Source organism: Prionailurus bengalensis, chromosome D1 (genome assembly GCF_016509475.1).
Source record: "Prionailurus bengalensis isolate Pbe53 chromosome D1, Fcat_Pben_1.1_paternal_pri, whole genome shotgun sequence".
Taxonomy (NCBI): Eukaryota; Metazoa; Chordata; class Mammalia; order Carnivora; family Felidae; genus Prionailurus; species Prionailurus bengalensis.
The window spans coordinates 80,217,625-80,231,943 of NC_057346.1; the positions used below are offsets into that span (position 1 = coordinate 80,217,625).

A 14,319-nucleotide genomic window follows, 5' to 3' on the forward strand; every position below is an offset into this window, starting at 1 on the left:
AGGGGTTTTTTTTGGTTTCATTTTGTTTATTTCTAAGTGTAATTTTTCTTTTTTTTTCTTGCCTCCATTTTTTTCATTGACTGAAGAAGCTATAAATAATGTCATTTTTATAGTAGCAGTAACCTACTGAGTGAAAGAGCTTTAGGATGGTTAAGAGCATAAAATTAGTTTCCTTGGGATTTGATGTAAACTGAGATAATGTTGACAGTGGAAGGTTTTTAATTTGTCTTTTCATCTACTACTTGCCTTTTTTTTTTCTGATGGGGAATTTTATTTTATTTATTTTATTTTTTATTTTTTAATTAATCAATCAATTTATTTATTTATTTATTTATTGTTTAACTTACATCCAAGTTAGTTAGCATATAGTGCAACAATGATTTCAGGAGTAGATTCCTTAATGCCCCTTACCCATTTTAGCCAATCCTCCCTTCCCATGACCCCTCCAGCAACCCTCTGTTTGTTCTCTATATCTAAGAGTCTCTTATGTTTTGTCCCCCTCCCTGTTTTTATATTATTTTTACTTCCCTTCCCCTGTGTTCATCTGTTTTGTATCTTAAAGTCCTCATATGAATGAAGTCATATGATATTTTTCTTTCTCTGACTAATTTTGCTTAAAATAATTACCCTCCAGTTCCATCCATGTAGTTGCAAATGACAAGATTTCATTCTTTTTGATTGTCTAGTAATAGGCCATTGTATATATATGTATATATGTGTATATATATAAAGAAGATGTGGAATAGGTATATATTGTATATATATATGCGTATATATGTATATATATATATAAAGAAGATGTGGTGTGTATGTGTGTATATATATGTGTGTGTGTGTATATACATATATATACAGATACACATATACATATGTATATATGTATACACACACACACATATATATATATATACATATATATATATATGTATATATATATATACACACACACACATACACACCACATCTTCTTTATCCATTCATCCATTGATGGATATTTAGGCTCTTTCCTTACTTTGGCTATTGTCAGTAGCACTGCTATAAACATTGGGGTGCATGTGTCCCTTCAAAACAGCATACCTATATCCCTTGGAAACACACCTAGTAGTGCACTTGCTGACTCATAGGGTAGTTCTATTTTTAATTTTTTGAAGAACCTCCATACTGTTTTCCAGAGTGGCTGCACCAGTTTTCATTCCCACCAGCAGTGCAAAAGAGATCCTCTTTCTCAGCATCCTCGCCAACATCTGTTGTTGCCCGAGTTGTTTAGCCATTCTGACACAGGTGTCAGGTGGTATCTCATTGTGGTTTTGATTTGTATTTCCTGATGATGAGTGATATTGAACATTTTTTTCATGTGTCATTTGCCATCTGGATGTCTTCTTTGGAGAAGTGTCTATTCATGTCTTTTGCCCATTTCTTCAGTGGACTTGTTTTTTTGGTGTTGATTTTGATATATTCTTTATAGATTTTGGATACTAACCCTTTAACTGATATGTCATTTGCAAATATCTTCTCCCATTCTATGGATTGCCTTTTAGTTTTGCTGATTGTTTCCTTCAGAAGCTTTTTATTTTGATGAGGTCCCAGTAGTTAATTTTTGCTTTTGTTTCCCTTGCCTCCAGAGATGTGTTGAGTAAGAAGTTGCTGTGGCTGAGGTCAAAGAGGTTTTTGCCTGCTTTTCTCTTCCACGATTTTCAATTTATTTTTGTGTTTGATGTAAGAAAGTGGTCCAAGTCCATTTTTCTACATGTCGCTGTCCAGTTTTCCCAGCACTATTTTCTGAGGAGACTGTCTTTATTCCATTGGATATTATTTCCTGCTTTGTCAAAGATTAGTTGGCCGTACGTTTGTGGGTCCATTTCTGGGTTCTCTATTCTGTTCCATTGATCTCAGTGTCTGTTTGTGTGCCATACTGTCCTGATGATTACAGGTTTGTAATATGTCTTGAAGTCTGGGATTGTGATGCCTCCAGCTTTGGTTTCCTTTTTCAAGATTGCTTTGGCTATTTGGGGTCTGTTTTTGTTCTATACAAATTTTAGGATTGTTTGTTCTAGCTCTGTGAAGCATGCTGGTGTTATTTTGATAAGAATTGCTCTAAGTGTAATTTTTCTGATGTAGGCAGTCTGATCATTCACCATTTTAAAAATGCAAAAACTTATTTCCTAGGAGATTTGTATTAATTGCATGCACAATGGGTGTGAAGTCTCTACAGTTTCTAAACCTGAAGATCTGTGGGTGAACAAGAGCTATTTGAAAAATCAGGTGTAGGTGGATGTGGGGGTGGGTGTGAGGGTGCAGATTTAAGAGCACAAGAACAAATCAGTAGGTTATATTAAGAACTAGGACCTATAGATGGAGATGGAGAACTTCAGGGAAACAGGTCTTCCTCCTGAGTAGTGGTGGCACACTACTGGGCCACACTCTCTGTGCCTGCAGGGAACTCCTTCCTGTGCAGCCCAGAGTCAAGGAAGAATCTCCTGAGCAATATCTGAAAGCACAGATAGAGTTTGCAGACGAAATGTTACCAAAGCCTTTATGCCAGAGGGGTGGAAGTTTCTAAAGAACTTCTCAAGGACTGGAGAAGAAGGAAAGACAGTATGAGATGAGACTTCCATTGATCAGAGTACGATGCTAACATTGAAACACGAACTTAAAATGAATGGAGGTGCCGTTTTGAGGCAATTTAATTTTCCAGCACTGAATATAAAAGCCGTGAAATTAAGGGGAGATTTTATTATTGAATCTTTTTCCCTGACTGAGAGGAGAGGTCCCCCTCAGAGACAGATTCAGATTTGAATCATGGAAAGGGCATTTCGCATAGAATGAATCATTAATGAAGTTCTTGTCCTCAAAGTTTGGAAGTCAAGACTTTTTTTAGTGTTATTACTACTACATAGGTGGTGAAGGATTGTTTTAGCTAAAAAAACAAAACTAAACAAAAGCCAGTATCTTACTGAAAAAAAAATGAGGAAGGAGGAAGGCATAGTGGAAAGAATCCATGAACTGACTTACACTTCTGTTTTTTCTAGTCTACAGTCCCATTATTTACTTACTCTATGGCTTTCTACAAGTCACTTAACCTTTTCAGATCTATCATCACTCTTCTTGCACATTTTTTTTGGAAATGAGATAACATAGAAGCATTCTTAATAACAGCAAAATGCTATATACATGTTAAATAGCATTATTAATATTGACCATGAGGATCTTGTAATTATTCATCTGCATATTCAAAGTACAAAGTATTTCAGCTCCCCAAATTTAAGTGTTTTTGAATATATAAATTTAAACATGCAATTTTTTTTTTCAACTTTATTTTATTTTATTTTTTTTTTCTGAAATTTATTGACAAATTGGTTTCCATACAACACCCAGTGCTCATCGCAAAAGGTGCCCTCCTCAATACCCATCACCCACCCTCTCCTCCCTCCCACCCCCCATCAACCCTCAGTTTGTTCTCAGTTTTTAACAGTGTCTTATGCTTTGGCTCTCTCCCATTCTAACCTCTTTTTTTTTTTTTTCCTTCCCCTCCCCCATGGGTTCCTGTTAAGTTTCTCAGGATCCACATAAGAGTGAGACCATATGGTACCTGTCTTTCTCTGTATGGCTTATTTCACTTAGCATCACACTCTCCAGTTCCATCCACGTTGCTACAAAAGGCCATATTTCATTTTTTCTCATTGCCATGTAATATTCCATTGTGTATATAAACCACAATTTCTTTATCCATTCATCAGTTGATGGACATTTAGGCTCTTTCCATAATTTGGCTATTGCTGAGAGTGCTGCTATGAACATTGGGGTACAAGTGGCCCTATGCATCAGTGCTCCTGTATCCCTTGGATAAATTCCTAGCAGTGCTATTGCTGGGTCATAGGGTAGGTCTATTTTTAATTTTCTGAGGAACCTCCACACTGCTTTCCAGAGCGGCTGCACCAATTTGCATTCCCACCAACAGTGCAAGAGGGTTCCCGTTTCTCCACATCCTCTCCAGCATCTATAGTCTCCTGATTTGTTCATTTTGGCCACTCTGACTGGCGTGAGGTGATACCTGAGTGTGGTTTTGATTTGTATTTCCCTGATAAGGAGCGACGCTGAACATCTTTTCATGTGCCTGTTGGCCATCCGGATGTCTTCTTTAGAGAAGTGTCTATTCATGTTTTCTGCCCATTTCTTCACTGGGTTATTTGTTTTTCGGGTGTGGAGTTTGGTGAGCTCTTTATAGATTTTGGATACTAGCCCTTTGTCCGATATGTCATTTGCGAATATCTTTTCCCATTCCGTTGGTTGCCTTTTAGTTTTGTTGGTTGTTTCCTTTGCTGTGCAGAAGCTTTTTATCTTCATAAGGTCCCAGTAATTCACTTTTGCTTTTAATTCCCTTGCCTTTGGGGATGTGTCGAGGAAGAGATTGCTACGGCTGAGGTCAGAGAGGTCTTTTCCTGCTTTCTCCTCTAAGGTTTTGATGGTTTCCTGTCTCACATTTAGGTCCTTTATCCATTTTGAGTTTATTTTTGTGAATGGTGTGAGAAAGTGGTCTAGTTTCAACCTTCTGCATGTTGCTGTCCAGTTCTCCCAGCACCATTTGTTAAAGAGGCTGTCTTTTTTCCATTGGATGTTCTTTCCTGCTTTGTCAAAGATGAGTTGGCCATACGTTTGTGGGTCTAGTTCTGGGGTTTCTATTCTATTCCATTGGTCTATGTGTCTGTTTTGGTGCCAATACCATGCTGTCTTGATGATGACAGCTTTGTAGTAGAGGCTAAAGTCTGGGATTGTGATGCCTCCTGCTTTGGTCTTCTTCTTCAAAATTCCTTTGGCTATTCGGGGCCTTTTGTGGTTCCATATGAATTTTAGGATTGCTTGTTCTAGTTTCGAGAAGAATGCTGGTGCAATTTTGATTGGGATTGCGTTGAATGTGTAGATAGCTTTGGGTAGTATTGACATTTTGACAATATTTATTTTTCCAATCCATGAGCAGGGAATGTCTTTCCATTTCTTTAAATCTTCTTCAATTTCCTTCAGAAGCTTTCTATAGTTTTCAGCATACAGATCCTTTACATCTTTGGTTAGATTTATTCCTAGGTATTTTATGCTTCTTGGTGCAATTGTGAATGGGATCAGTTTCTTTATTTGTCTTTCTGTTGCTTCATTGTTAGTGTATAAGAATGCAACTGATTTCTGTACATTGATTTTGTATCCTGCAACTTTGCTGAATTCCTGTATCAATTCTAGCAGACTTTTGGTGGAGTCTATCGGATTTTCCATGTATAATATCATGTCATCTGCAAAAAGCGAAAGCTTGACTTCATCTTTGCCAATTTTGATGCCTTTGATTTCCTTTTGTTGTCTGATTGCTGATGCTAGAACTTCCAGCACTATGTTAAACAGCAGCGGTGAGAGTGGGCATCCTTGTCGTGTTCCTGATCTCAGGGAAAAAGCTCTCAGTTTTTCCCCGTTGAGGATGATGTTAGCTGTGGGCTTTTCATAAATGGCTTTTATGATCTTTAAGTATGTTCCTTCTATCCCGACTTTCTCAAGGGTTTTTATTAAGAAAGGGTGCTGGATTTTGTCGAAGGCCTTTTCTGCATCGATTGACAGGATCATATGGTTCTTCTCTCTTTTTTTGTTAATGTGATGTATCATGTTGATTGATTTGCGAATGTTGAACCAGCCCTGCATCCCAGGAATGAATCCCACTTGATCATGGTGAATAATTCTTTTTATATGCCGTTGAATTCGATTTGCTAGTATCTTATTGAGAATTTTTGCATCCACATTCATCAGGGATATTGGCCTGTAGTTCTCTTTTTTTACTGGGTCTCTGTCTGGTTTAGGAATCAAAGTAATACTGGCTTCATAGAATGAGTCTGGAAGTTTTCCTTCCCTTTCTATTTCTTGGAATAGCTTGAGAAGGATAGGTATTATCTCTGCTTTAAACGTCTGGTAGAACTCCCCTGGGAAGCCATCTGGTCCTGGACTCTTATTTGTTGGGAGATTTTTGATAACCGATTCAATTTCTTCGCTGGTTATGGGTCTGTTCAAGCTTTCTATTTCCTCCTGATTGAGTTTTGGAAGCGTGTGGGTGTTCAGGAATTCGTCCATTTCTTCCAGGTTGTCCAATTTGTTGGCATATAAGTTTTCATAGTATTCCCTGATAATTGTTTGTATCTCTGAGGGATTGGTTGTAATAATTCCATTTTCATTCATGATTTTATCTATTTGGGTCATCTCCCTTTTCTTTTTGAGAAGCCTGGCTAGAGGTTTGTCAATTTTGTTTATTTTTTCAAAAAACCAACTCTTGGTTTCGTTGATCTGCTCTACAGTTTTTTTAGATTCTATATTATTTATTTCTGCTCTGATCTTTATTATTTCTCTTCTTCTGCTGGGCTTAGGCTGCCTTTGCTGTTCTGCTTCTAGTTCCTTTAGGTGTGCTGTTAGATTTTGTATTTGGGATTTTTCTTGTTTCTTGAGATAGGCCTGGATTGCAATGTATTTTCCTCTCAGGACTGCCTTTGCTGCGTCCCAAAGCGTTTGGATTGTTGTATTTTCATTTTCGTTTGTTTCCATATATTTTTTAATTTCTTCTCTAATTGCCTGGTTGACCCACTCATTCGTTAGTAGGGTGTTCTTTAACCTCCATGCTTTTGGAGGTTTTCCAGACTTTTTCCTGTGGTTGATTTCAAGCTTCATGGCATTGTGGTCTGAAAGTAAGCATGGTATAATTTCAATTCTTGTAAACTTATGAAGGGCTGTTTTGTGACCCAGTATATGATCTATCTTGGAGAATGTTCCATGTGCACTCGAGAAGAAAGTATATTCTGTTGCTTTGGGATGCAGAGTTCTAAATATATCTGTCAAGTCCATCTCATCCAATGTCTCATTCAGGGCCCTTGTTTCTTTATTGACCGTGTGTCTAGATGATCTATCCATTTCTGTAAGTGGTGTATTAAAGTCCCCTGCAATTACCACATTCTTATCAATAAGGTTGCTTATGTTTATGAGTAATTGTTTTATATATTTGGGGGCTCCGGTATTCGGTGCATAGACATTGATAATTGTTAGCTCTTCCTGATGGATAGACCCTGTAACTATTATATAATGTCCTTCTTCATCTCTTGTTACAGCCTTTAATTTAAAGTCTAGTTTGTCTGATATAAGTATGGCTACTCCAGCTTTCTTTTGGCTTCCAGTCGCATGATAAATAGTTCTCCATCCCCTCACTCTCAATCTAAAGGTGTCCTCAGGTCTAAAATGAGTCTCTTGTAGACAGCAAATAGATGGGTCTTGTTTTTTTATCCATTCTGATACCCTATGTCTTTTGGTTGGCGCATTTAATCCATTTACATTCAGTGTTATTATAGAAAGATACGGGTTTAGAGTCATTGTGATGTCTGTATGTTTTATGCTTATAGTGATGTCTCTGGGACTTTGTCTCACAGGGTCCCCCTTAGGATCTCTTGTAGGGCTGGTTTAGTGGTGACAAATTCCTTCAGTTTTTGTTTGTTTGGGAAGACCTTTATCTCTCCTTCTATTCTAAATGACAGACTTGCTGGATAAAGGATTCTTGGCTGCATATTTTTTCTGTCTAGCACCCTGAAAATCTCTTGCCAATTCTTTCTGGCCTGCCAAGTTTCAAAAGAGAGATCAGTCACGAGTCTTATAGGTCTCCCTTTATATGTGAGGGCACGTTTACCCCTTGCTGCTTTCAGAATTTTCTCTTTATCCTTGTATTTTGCCATTTTCACTATGATATGTCGTGCAGAAGATCGATTCAAGTTACGTCTGAAGGGAGTTCTCTGTGCCTCTTGGATTTCAATGCCTTTTTCCTTCCCCAGTTCAGGGAAGTTCTCAGCTATGATTTCTTCAAGTACCCCTTCAGCACCTTTCCCTCTCTCTTCCTCCTCTGGGATACCAATTATGCGTATATTATTTCTTTTTAGTGTATCACTTAATTCTCTAATTTTCCCCTCATACTCCTGGATTTTTTTATCTCTCTTTTTCTCAGCTTCCTCTTTTTCCATAACTTTATCTTCTAGTTCACCTATTCTCTCCTCTGCCTCTTCAAGCCGAGCTGTGGTGGTTTCCATTTTGTTATGCATTTCGTTTAAAGCGTTTTTCAGCTCCTCGTGACTGTTCCTTAGTCCCTTGATCTCTGTAGCAAGAGATTCTCTGCTGTCCTGTATACTGTTTTCAAGCCCAGCGATTAATTTTATGACTATTATTCTAAATTCACTTTCTGTTATATTATTTAAATCCTTTTTGATCAGCTCATTAGCTGTTGTTATTTCCTGGAGATTCTTCTGAGGGGAGTTCTTCCGCTTGGTCATTTTGGATAGTCCCTGGCGTGGTGAGGACCTGCAGGGCACTTCCCCTGTGCTGTGGTGTATACCTGGAGTTGGTGGGCGGGGCCGCAGTCAGACCTGATGTCTGCCCCCAGCCCACCGCTGGGGCCACAGTCAGACTGGTGTGTGCCTTCTCTTCCCCTCTCCTAGGGGCGGGATTCACTGTGGGGTGGTGTGGCTCGTCTGGGCTACTTGCACCCTGCCAGGCTTGTGATGCTGGGGATCTGGCGTATTAGCTGGGGTGGGTAGGCAAGGTGCTCGGGGGCAGGAGGGGCGGGCTTAGATCGCTTCTCCTTAGGTGATCCACTTCAGGAGGGGCCCTGTGGCAGCGGGAGGGAGTCAGATCCGCTGCCGGAGGTTTGGCTCCGCCGAAGCGCAGAGTTGGGTGTTTGCGCGGAGCGAGCAAGTTCCCTGGCAGGAACCGGTTCCCTTTGGGATTTCGGCTGGGGGATGGGCGGGGGAAATGGCGCTGGCGAGCGCCTTTGTTCCCCACCAAACTGAGCTCTGTTGTCAGGGGGCTCAGCAGCTCTCCTTCCCTTTGTCCTCCAGCCTTCCCGCTTTCCGAGCAGAGCTGTTAATTTCTGACCTCCCAGACGCTAAGTCGCGCTTGCTGTCGGAACACAGTCCGCCCGGCCCCTCCGCTTTTGCAAGCCCGACTCGGGGGCTCTGCTTGGCCGGCAAGCCTCCCCTCCGCCCCGGCTCCCTCCCGCCAGTCCGTGGAGCGCGCACCGCCTTGCCGCCCTTCCTACCCTCTTCCGTGGGCCTCTCGTCTGCGTTTGGCTCCGGCGACTCTGTTCTGCTAATCCTCTGGCGGTTTTCTGGGTTATTTAGGCAGGTGTAGATGGAATCTAATTGATCAGCAGGACGTGCGGTGAGCCCAGCGTCCTCCTAAGCCGCCATCTTGCCCATTAAACATGCAATTTTAATGCATACTGTGGTAAAGGAATTAGACTATGCACTGTGTAGAATGGGGATCCAGGTAGGGAGGACACAGTTTGTACATTCAAAGGGATGATTTTCATAGCTAAAATTTCTGGCTTGTTGTCCAGATTACTTTTTTTTTCTTTTTTTAATATTTTATTTATTTTAGAGAGAAAGAGTGCACACAAGTTGGAGAAAGGGGCAGGAGTTCTGAGCCACACAACTGAGCTACTGAGCTCAGCACAGAGCAAGGTGCAGGGCTCAATCCCATGGCACCGAGATCATGACCTGAGCACAAATCAAGAGTCGAATGTTCAATCTACTGAGCCCCCTAGGTGCCTCAGGGTTTCTAAGAACACTTAACTCTGAGTAACCCAAAGGCCTGAGCAAACACACCAAGTGATAGATAGGCTTAGTCAAAATATAAAATGTACCATCTAAAGAGCCAGATGTACTCTTAGACTTCAGCAATGGCTTTGAAAAGACTGTTGTTTGCATTAGCTGGACAGAATTGACCTCTTAGCAATCTGTGCACCCTAAAACTCAAATCTTCTGACTTCTTTCAGAGCAGTAAACTCTCCAGTGCAAAAGAATGGAGAAAATTCATGGGATGAATACTTTTCTCTATGAGTTTATTAAGTAATCTTTATGGAAATGAGAACTGGAAAGCAGCAAAACAGGCAATAACTAATACGATGTCAGCATGGCAAACTGTATTGAGTACTGGAGGGGTCAAGTACATCCTGCCTTCAAAGAGTTGATAGTGCAAGTTTGATCAATTTAGTGCAGGGAAACCACTGTGGTTTTCTCAGCTTTGTAATCATTGGTTTCACTGCTGGTACTTGTCTGGAATTTTTTTGCTTGAAAGTAATAGGAACTCAACTCCCAACGCGTCACCATAAAAAGGGATTTTATTGATCTCACTGCAGTCCAGAGTAAATTTTCTGGGCCTCAGGGCATGGCTGGCTGTAGGAACTCAAAGAGTATCCTCAGGATTTGGTGGGTATTTCTTTAGTCTTTCCCCTGGTAGTATATATTTTTTTCTTTTAATTTTATTAATTTATTTTGAGGGGAGGAGAGACAGAGAGAAAGGGAAAGAGAAAAGCCCAAGCAGGCTCCATGCTGTCAGTGCAGAGCCTGACTCAGGGCTCCAACACATGAACTGTGACATCATGACCTGAGCTGAAATCAAGACCCTTAACTGACTGACTGAGCCATCCAGGCGCCTCTCCCCTTATACTTTTATTCTCAAGTTGTCTCTCTCTATGTGGAGAAAAATGACATGCCCGAAGGTCCAGAAACCTATCTCTGAAAGTTAGCAACACCTGTAGCAAGAGAATATCCTTTTTTCCACCACTCCTTGAAAAACTTTGGGATATGCTCTGAAAGATTGGGCCCATGTACTCATTACTGAATGAATTTCCATAACCAAAGGTGTGGAATTCTCTGACTGATCAGCTTTCCATGTGACAGAAAGTCATACAAGAGTGATTCCCCTAAATAAATAAAGTAATATGTTTTTTTCTAGGAGGGAAAATAGAGGTGGGGCAGCAAAACCACAAATGTCTATTATCCTGCAGATCCTCTGCTATTATCAATAGACAGCTTAACTGAAAAACTCAGCTTTCCTCATGAGACATGAAAAGGACAGAAATATAAATGAGAAGAATGGGGAGGGGAAAGGTTAACGTCTAACTTGGCATGGTTAGAACTTGAGTATATAGCATATTTTCCTGGAGAGTCAGGTGCTCATTATGTCCCATTTTCCAACCAGAGGTTTCAAAATGCTCAGAAAATGTAGTCAAACGAGTTTTTTCATTAAACTCTTTTCCCTTTAGGCGGAAAGGCTGGGTTCAAGTACCTAGTGAGATAGAATCTTATTGACCTGCTATTGGCAAGCAGCAAGGTCCAGCACTAAAAAGGGAAATGAGAAGAACTGAGTCTGAGACCCAGCTCTGACAGTAGCTGCTTAGTGGCCTTGAAAAATGTTCTTTTTGACTTCAGCTTTCTCATCAGGAGAACAAGGGGATCAGGTCAAATGATACTTGTGTGCAGGGTTATCCAGAAGCAAAGAAAATTAAAAACAAAACAAAACAAAAAAGGAGTTCAGTTTGTTCCACTCATGCACCAATTTTAACCCTCTTCCAAATTAGCCATTTATTATTCTTGTGCCCAATTGTTTTCAGTTGGATTCAAGTATATTTTAGCACCCAGTCCTTTTCAATCCTGTCCCTGGAGTAAAAAATTAAATCTCTCTGGACTCATACTGCTTTTCTGATTGGTATTAATGATATACTTTTATTTTATTTTTAAAATGTTTTTTAATGCTTATTTATTTATTTTTAGAGAGAGAGGTAGGGAATGAGCAGGGGAAGGGCAGAGAAAGAGGGACATAGAGAATCCCAAGCGGACTCTGCACTGTCCGCACAGAGCTTGATGCGGGGCTGGAACTCTTGAACCAGTGAGATCATGACCTGAGCTGAAATCGGAAGCCAGGCGCTTAACCAACTGAGCCACCCAGGCACCCCAATCATTTACTTCTAAATGAGCCATACATTTTTATAGAGCTCACCTTTGGGGATTACAATCAAGCTAACATTGTTTTAAATTGTTAGAGGAAACTGCCCATGAATCTTCTTCTTTTTTTTGTTTTTTCCAGTCTGTGTTATGAAAATGGACACCCTCAGATACCTAAATGTATTTAGATTTGTGAGCAGGATAGGATATTTTGGTTTATTTGAAGCAGGCACATTTTGTAGTAACAGCTAATAGCTATACCTCATTAGTTTTGTTGGTATGATGGTCCTGTTCAGAATTTGAGGAATCATGTTGTGTTAGTCCTATTAAAGGACTAGTAAAGTAAAGACTATTAAAGGACTAGTAAAGACTATTAAAGTCCTATTAAAGGACTAGTAAAGTAACTAGTTTACTAGTTAGTAAAGAGGCACCTGGTCTCTTCCTAGGCTTCAAGTAAAGATTCTTTTGACTTAAGTCATGAATCTTGAAAAATCTTGTCCTAAATAAAGAAAAAGGAGGAGAAAATGAATTTCACTTGTATACCTTACTTACTGATCATATTTCCTATCTTTTGGCCATGAACTTTTCACTTAAAATATCTAATGGTAGAATATGAATCATATAGAGAAATAACAATCGATTCTGTGTTTATCTGCCTATAGTCTGAAATAATAATAATTTAAAAGACAACTAAAATGTGTTTCATTACAGCAGTTTATCTCCAGTAAATGACTATATTAAAAAGATGGTATAAATTTAATATGAAAAAGTAAAATGTAGTCTAGTTAATGTTCCTTAGGAAAGTTGCTTGATAAGGTCTTGCATTTTCATTTTCGTGGTTAAAAATAGTGTTTATACAGGCAACACTAGGCTTCAAGTTAAACCACTGGATGGGGGTTGTAACTTTGGTACCACAGAAGTCATAGAGTTTCGCTGCTATTAACCTTAAGTACGTATTTTAAAAATAGCAATTATTTTATTATGTGAGGATTATTATGGTTTCAATGACCTTATAGACATCAAAAGTTAACTCTATGATGTTATCTCACCCATTTTATGTATGGGCTGAAGCTTCAAATAGTTATATATTTAAGATCAGTCATATCAGCATATGAACCCAGGCCCAGCTGACTCCAGTGTGTGAGCCCTGAATCTATCTCACTTATCATATCAAATGCCCACCCTTCCAGTAGACTACCTGTCAAATTGCTGCCTTAGAATTCTTCCTAGTTTTGCTGCCATTTGAAAGCATGCACATACACACACACACACACACACACATGCACACATACATTTATTTCAGGCTATATTTTATAAAATATAAAATATTTTATATTTGTATTGATAAATTTGTAAACCTATTTGACTTCTAGGGCTTTTAATTATGTATAGAAAACATCCTTCACTTAAAAATTAAATGTTTCCAACAGGTTTAGATTTTTATTTCATTTCATTTAAGAAAATTAACCAATCAGGTATTCATTTTGGTTTATGTAAAATTAGAATTTATATTTTTCTCAAAAAGCCTAAGCATTTGTCACCTGACTCCTGATTAAATAATCCAGCTTCCAGATTCCTGAACTGATTTTGAGTATGCTGGCTTCTGGGTAGCTGTCTCTCTGTAATTAAGCCAGTGTCAATCTGAATTACTGAATTTTTATAATGAATTTCTGTTTTCCACGAAAGTTAGCTCTCCCTCATTATTCTTCCTTCTCAAAAATGTCCAAGGTTATTTTTTATATTTTTATCCTAAGTAATTTTTGAATAATTAAAAAATATTTTGTGAAATCCTGTCCATATGTATTTAGTATGGATTCAATTAATATAATTTAGAGTAATTGATATAATTGACATATTTAGTACTGTGAATTTTCCATTTCAACAAAATAATATATATTTGAATCCAAGTCCTCTTTTGTATCTGTGTAGATTTTTAATAATTTCTTTCTACAGGGGTGCCTGGGTGGCTCAGTCGGTTAAGCATCCAACTTCAGCTCAGGTCGTGATCTTGCAGTTCATGAGTTCAAGCCCTGAGTCAGGCTCTGTATTGACAGCTCAGAGCCTGGAGCCTGCTTTGGAATCTGTGTCTCCCTCTCCCACTTGTGTTCTATCTGTCTCTCAAAAATAAGCAAATACTTAAAAAAATACTAATAATTTCTTTCTGTAGATTTTGTCTATTTATTGTTTAACATATTCCTAGTGGCTTTAGTATATTTTCTTTACACATTGTATTTAACATTTTTCTCCTTGGATTGTAGATATTTTCCTTGTGCAACACTGTTAATTCTCATAGATATATTTTTATTGATGAATTAGGTTACTTCTCACATCTGTTCTTATAAATAACACTGCTGTGAATATATCTGCATATGAAAATTTGATTTTGAAATCACTGATATTCAGATATAGCAAAATACTACATGCTAAAGTACTAAGGATTTTTCTTCCTTGACCAAAGTAGTGTTTCATCTAGTCATCACACACACACACACACACACACACACACACATTTTTGAAGTAAATTTAAGATACTTAATACACA

The 14,319-nt window shown here is 38.7% G+C and overlaps 1 protein-coding gene across 3 annotated transcripts in view; it reads left to right on the plus strand.

Moving 5' to 3' along the window:
* LUZP2 (leucine zipper protein 2) overlaps positions 1–14,319 on the plus strand; it is a 513,981-nt gene that overhangs the window by 161,699 nt on the left and 337,963 nt on the right. The gene's annotated exons all lie outside the window — the stretch shown is intronic.